We start from the raw sequence: 7,322 nt of genomic DNA, 5'->3' as shown, positions 1-7,322 counted from the left end.
TCTCTGACCGATCACCTCCGTCCCCACCCCCATTCACCTATTGTACTCTATGCTATTTTCTCCCCACCCCCAACCCCTCTCATTTATCTCTCCACTCTGCAGGCACCCTGTCTCTACTCCTGATGAAGGGCTTTTGCCCGAAACGTCGATTTTCCTGCTTCTTGGATGCTGCCTGACCTGCTGTGCTTTTCCAGCACCATTCTAATCTAGACTCTGGTTTCCAGCATCTGCAGTCCTTGTTTTTACCTATCATGTCAGCAGTCAAGGAATGAGAAAAACAACTCCATATGTGGAAAGGAGCTCGAATGTTCCAAGCTTTTGGCCTTGAGGTGTGATAAGGATAAGTGAAGTTTAGTATAGAGTATGTGAAAGTTGTTAAGCGCCCCTTACATGCGGCATGTTGCCAATGTATTGGGTCAGCTCTGCAGAGTCCAAAATAAACTTTTTCTTTGCTCTTGCTAGCATTTGAGTCGAGTTGATTTAATTTCCACGACAGCCTGGGACCCCGCGACTGGGTAAGATTCTGAAGATTCCCAGGGGGTGTAGGCGCCAGCGCCTTGAAGGACTTTCACTTCATCTCGAGCGTTAAATTGGCCCCTTTGCGTGAGAGGACTGGGAATCTGTGGATCGCCCCAGCACTGGGGTCCGAACCGATAGGGTCGGGGTAAGAGTCGTGGCTTCCGTAATCCTACACAGAGACTCATTTTAAGAGAATAAATAAGTCAGGGAGAGAGTCCAGTGAACTCTCGCGCTGTATTCAAGTAAAACTCAAGGGAAGGGATTGCCATCTCTAGCGTGCTTAAGAGACAGCAAGTTTAAGGGTGATTTTAGACTTGGAGCCATCATCACTGGCTGAGTTGGACTCGCCAAAGACGTACCGGGCTTCTTGGTTTACGAAAACCAAGGCATTGAGGTGGACGCGCCCAATGCAAGAGGGGACCTCTGGAGGTAAAAGCAAGTCAAAGGAGAAAGATAACGGTACTGCGAGAGAGAAAGCGAGAGAGCTGGACACTTTTCCAGTAACGCTGAAAATGGGCTCCAGCAAGAGCAATCAAAAAGAGGGTCCACAGGGGACTTGGAATGGCCAACCAAAACTACAATACATGCTAAATAATTACAACCCAGAGTCTGTAAAGCAGTTAGAATTGTGGATCAAGGAATGTGGTTTTCCGGAGGGAGGAAGTGATAGGAAAAGGCAGTTGAAAGGACTGAGGTCACGGTTGGAGGAGAGAGAGAAGGAGACATGGAATGGAAAAATAGAACCTGTGAATTGGAGTGCTTATAACATGTAGAAGGCTGAGGTTGATATCAGGGAAAGGAAATCTCAAGTAAAAGATAGGTCAAATACGCGTACAAACACCAGTGCAAATGCAGATGCGTGCGCAAACCAACCTAATGAAGCTGTACAGTGTATTAAGTTTATTGCAGATCCTGACCTTGATGGCTGCCCTCCGAAACCTACAGCTCCCCTACGAGATCCGCCAGGTGAAGGTTCCAAGTCAGCGGCTGCCGCCTCAGGGTCTGCTGGATCACCGGTAGCACTTCGTATTCGCAACCAATCGAAGCAAGAAGCCCAAGAGAAAGAAGGCCACTCCAAGACGAAAAGGCATCCAGCGCCTGTCCACGATCATTCCACGACGGACGATGAGTCAGACAGTGAGAGTGGTGGCATACAATCACCTAACTAGGTGGTTCTGCAAGCACCAATGGTTGAAGTTGCAGGACCAGAGGGGTACCTGATGTTGGTCCACTGGCCATGGACCATGAAGGATCTGGAAAGTGCCTATGGGCAGTTGCCTGACCCACACAAGGTTGGAGGTAATAAGTTCGCCGAAGAAGTGACAAAGTTCTGTATCGAGTTCCATCCCATGTCACATGAGATGAGACGTCTCCTTTGATGAAAACTGGGTGCGGACGGCACCAAAATCAAATATAACTGGCCAGCCCGCAAATGTCCATGCCAGAGCAGCCAACCCGCAAGCGGCGGAGAACAGAGACTTTGATGCTTTTGTTGCAGTGCTGGCATCCGCCTGTAGGGAAGCATTCCCAGTACGTATGGACATGATTGCAATGTGTAGACAACAAGAAGATGAGACAGTGTCCCAGTATCTTACGCATCTCACTAAAGTCCATAACGTCCATAGTGGACTGACACCACCCGAGGGCATAACGGGGACAGAGATCACGCCGTATGAGGCACTCCTGAGGAACAGCTTCATCAATGGAATGAAGGACGAAATAGCAAAAAAGGTAAAAGACATATGAATTACCTGGGACACGGGGAAGCTGAATTTGATAGAACAACACACGATACTTGCTGAAAAATTGCTGGCCCAAGAGAAGGAGAAGCAGAAACTAAAGATGGAACAGTAAGCACATAAAGCTCAGCTTACTATGATGCAAATGGTCGCCCAGCCATTGGAGGGAGGGGCTGCGGGAAAAGAGAGAGGCAGAGGTGGAGGTGGGCAGCCCACAAGGTACAGGTAAGCCTCTTTACTTTATGCTTGGCAACGAAGACTCGCTTATGCTAAACTCCTGTACTAACCGTATGGGCACTGAAACACGTTCCACCTCTATATTGAGCGCTAAGATTGCAAAGCGTGGACTGTATGTTCAGTACAACGATGATGCGTACAAGTCAATGTCTATCTGTATGTTATATGTGGAAAGTACGCCAGTTACTTTTTTGGTAGATACAGGGGCAACATATTCTTTAATCAAGCCAGTTCAGAGAGTCGACACAAATAGAGACCTAGAGATGTACAGCACGGAAATAGACCCTTCGGTCCAACCTGTCCATGCCAAGCAGATATCCCAATCCAATCTAGTCCCAACTGCCTGCACCCGGCCCATATCCCTCCAAACCCTTCCCATTCATATACCCATACAAATGCCTCTTAAATGTTGCAATTGTACCAGCCTCCACCACTTCCTCTGGCAGCTCATTCCATACACATACCACCCTCTGCGTGAAAATGTTGCCCCTTAGGTCTCTTTTATATCTTTCCCTTCTCACCCTAAACATATCCCTCTAGTTCTGGATTCCCCGATCCCAGGGAAAAGACTTTGTCTATTCATCCCATCCATGTCCCTCATAATTTTGTAAACCTCTATAAGGTCACCCCTCAGCTTCCGACGCTCCAGGGAAAACAGCCCTAGCCTGTTCAGCCTCTCCTTATAGCTCAAATCCTCCAACCCTGGCAACATCCTTGTAAATCTTTTCTGAACCCTTTCAAGTTTCACAACATTTTTCCAATAGGAAGGAGACCAGAATTGCATGCAATACTCCAACAGTGGCCTAACGAATGTCCTGTACATCTGCAACATGACCTCCCAATTCCTGAACTCAATACTCTAACCAACAAAAGAAAGCATATCAAACGCCTTCTTCACTATCCTATCTACCTGTGACTCACTTTCAAGGAGCTATGAACCTGCACTCCAAGGTCTCTTTGTTCAGCAACACTCCCTAAGACCTTACCATTTAAGTGTATAAGGAGAAAGTGAGGACTGCAAATGCTGGAGACCAGAGTTGAAAAATGTGATGCTGGAAAAACACAGCAGGCCAGGCAGCATCCGAGGAGCAGCAGAATCGACGTTTCGGGCATAAGCCCTTCTTCATGAATTCCTGAAGAAGGGCTTATGCCCGAAACGTCGATTCTCCTGCTCCTCGGATGCTGCCTGGCCTGCTGTGTTTTTCCAGCATCACATTTTTCAACATTAAGTGTATAAGTCCTGCTAAGATTTGCTTTCCCAAAATGCAGCACAACGCATTTATCTGAATTAAACTCCATCTGCCACTTCTCAGCCCATTGGCCCATCTGGTCCAGATCCTGTTGTAATCTGAGGTAACCCTCTTCGCTGTCCACTATACCTCCAATTTTGGTGTCATCTGCAAACTTACTAACTGTACCTCTTATGCTCACATCCAAATAATTTATGTAAATGACAAAAAGTAGAGGACCCAGCACCGATCCTTGTGGCACTCCACTGGTCACAGGCCTCCAGTCTGAAAAACAACCCTCCACCACCACCCTCTGTCTTCTACCTTTGAATCCTCAGACCCCACCCCTCCAACCGTAACAAGAACAGAGCGCCCCTGGTGCTCACCTTCCACCCTATCAACCTTCGCATAAACCAAATCATCCGCCGACATTTCCGCCACCTCCAAACAGACCCCACCACCAGGGATATATTTCCCTCCCCACCCCTCTCCGCCTCCAAACAGACCCCACCACCAGGGATATATTTCCCTCCCCACCCCTCTCCGCCTCCAAACAGACCCCACCACCAGGGATATATTTCCCTCCCCACCCCTCTCCGCCTCCAAACAGACCCCACCACCAGGGATATATTTCCCTCCCCACCCCTCTCCGCCTCCAAACAGACCCCACCACCAGGGATATATTTCCCTCCCCACCCCTCTCCGCCTCCAAACAGACCCCACCCATGACTTGTCCGAACTTGTCCTACCTGCCTATCTCCTTTTCCACCTATCCACTCCACCCTCTCCTCCCTGATCTATCACCTTCATCCCCTCACCCACTTACCCATTGTACTCTATGCTACTTTCTCCCCACCACCACCCTCCTCTAACTTATCTCTCCATGCTTCAGGCTCACTGCCTTTATTCCTGATGAAAGGCCTTTGCCTGAAACGTCAATTTCGAAGCTCCTTGGATGCTGCCTGAACTGCTGTGCTCTTCCAGCACCACTAATCCAGAATCTGGTTTCCAGCATCTGCAGTCATTGTTTTTACCTCTGTATCCAAATGGCTAGTTCTCCCTGTATTTCATGAGATCTAACCTTGCTAATCAGTGTCCCATGGGGAACCTCATCGAATGCCTTACTGCAATCCATATAGATCACATCTACTGCTCTGCCCTCATCAATCTTCTTTGTTACTTCTTCAAAAAACTCAGTCAAGTTTGTGAGACATGATTTTCCACGCACAAAGCCATGTTGACTATCCGTAATCAATCTTTGCCTTTCCAAATACATGTACTTCCTGTCCCTCAGGATTCCCTCCAACAACTTGCCCACCACCGAGGTCAGGCTCACTGGTCTGTAGTTCCCTGGCTTGTCCTTACCCCCCTTCTTAAACAGTGGCACCACGTTAGCCAACCTCCAGTCTTCCAGCACCTTACCTGTGATTATCGATGATACAAATATCTCAGCAAGAGGCCCAGAAATCACTTCTCTAGCTTCCCACAGAGTTCTCGGGTACACCTGATCAGGTCCTGGGAATTTATCCACCTTTACCTATTTCAAAACAATAAAGACAGTGGAAGGTTCCTGAACTCAATGGGTGCATCAGGAGCTGTGATACGAGAGAGATTTACCGCACCCCTATTGTGCGAAACCAGTAATGGGGAAACATTTAAATTCTCACTTCTGTTATCGGAATTCTGTCCTTTAAATCTAATGGCTTGGGTTCTCATAGTGAGACTGGGGTTGGATTTGCTCATCTTGAGACTGGGGCTGGCAGGTAATACAAAAAGAAGATTTACCAGTGCAGGCTGTAAAATACTCCTGATGTATGTCTATGAGTGGTGATTAAGCCGGAGAACGATAAGTTCAGTGAGCGATTCACTCACCCTGGAAGGAAGTAATCATGTTAATCCTATTAACACCAAGTTTCTTGCTGGGGATATGCTGCACTGCACAGCACACATACACCGCGATGGCCCTGACAAACCATCTGAGAAGGATTGGTTCAGGAGATTGTTGAAACCAGATCAGTTGTTATTGTACGAATTTTATCGGAATGATTACAGATGTGCAGTCAGTGTGAACTTATCTAAAGTATCTGTGACGGCCAGTATCTTTTTGATGTGGAAGACTCTTTTCCTCACGTGTCACTGGCTAAGACGTCCAGCGACAGGTGGCAGGGTTTGGGACCATGGGTACTGAATGCACAAAAAACAAAAGATTGGGTCTTCAGGGACGAGGTGGGTATCTGGTTCAATGCAGATATGCAGACATATAGGAAGAAACGAAATTGGCTAACTCAGGCAGATAGGGCAGTTCAGGCAACCCCTGCTAGCCCTGAAGAGCCTAGGAGGGCAGCCTGGTGTTTTCTGAGTTAGAAGTCTTGGACCCAAGATTAAAAACGGTGCCTGCTGAGTTGTGGGCAAAAGGCAAGCATGATGTGGGGCTCATGCGAGGCTGGGAACTCATAAGAATAACCCTGAAGTCTGAGTATTGTCCTTGCAGAGCACAATACCCATAAAAACCCAAGGCAATAGAAGGAATTACTCCAGTTTTTGAATCCCTCCTGAAGGCTGAAGTGATAATCCCCTGTGAAAACTCACCATTGAGAACCCCCATTTTTCTGGTGAAAAAGCAAACATTCCAGGTGAACAGGAGGAATGGAGGTGTGTTCAAGACCGGCAGGCAGTCAATAACACTTGTTCTGTGCGCCCCAAATGTTCCCAACCCCTATACTATATTGGCTCAAATTCCACTGGACAGTAAATGGTTCTCTGTTGTGGATTTACCAAATGCCTTCTTTAGTGTACTGGTGCACCCAGATAGTCAATTCTGGTTCGTTTTTTCATTAAAAGGGAAATCGTATACTTTAGAACATAGAACAGTTCAGCACAGAATAGGCCCTTCAGCCCACGATGTTGTGCCGACCATTGATCCTCATGTAAGGTAAACCTAATGTACGTACCCTCAAATTTCTGGGACCATATGCATGTCTAGCAATCTCTTAAATATCCCAAATGACCTCGCTTCCACAACTGCTGCTGGCAGCGCATTGCATGCTCTCACAACATCCCCTCTATACTTTCCGCCAAACAGCTTAAAACTATAACCCCTCGCGTTAACAATTTCTGCCCTTGGAAAAAGTCTCTGACTAGGAGAAAGTGAGGACTGCAGATGCTGGAGATCAGAGCTGAAACATGTGTTGCTGGAAAAGCGCAGCAGATCAGGCAGCATCCAAGGAGCAGGAGTAGCTGCAGTCCTGTCCCCCTTCGTCCAAGAACTCCCCACCTACGTTCGGGACACCACCCATACCCTCCACCTCCTCCATGATTTTCGCTTCCCCCAACACCTTATCTTCACCATGGACATCCAGTCCCTATACACCTCCATCCCCCATCACGAAGGCCTCAAAGCCCTCCACTTCTTCCTTTCTCGCCGACCCAACCAGTACCCTTCCACTGACACCCTCCTTCGACTGACTGAACTGGTCCTCACTCTGAACAACTTCTCTTTCCAATCCTCCCACTTCCTCCAAACCAAAGGAGTAACCATGGGTACCCGCATGGGCCACAGCTATGCCTGCCTCTTCATTGGATATGTGGAACAGTCCAT

This window comes from Chiloscyllium plagiosum, chromosome 11 (genome assembly GCF_004010195.1).
Source record: "Chiloscyllium plagiosum isolate BGI_BamShark_2017 chromosome 11, ASM401019v2, whole genome shotgun sequence".
NCBI classification, from domain to species: Eukaryota; Metazoa; Chordata; class Chondrichthyes; order Orectolobiformes; family Hemiscylliidae; genus Chiloscyllium; species Chiloscyllium plagiosum.
This window is presented reverse-complemented; position numbering follows the sequence as displayed.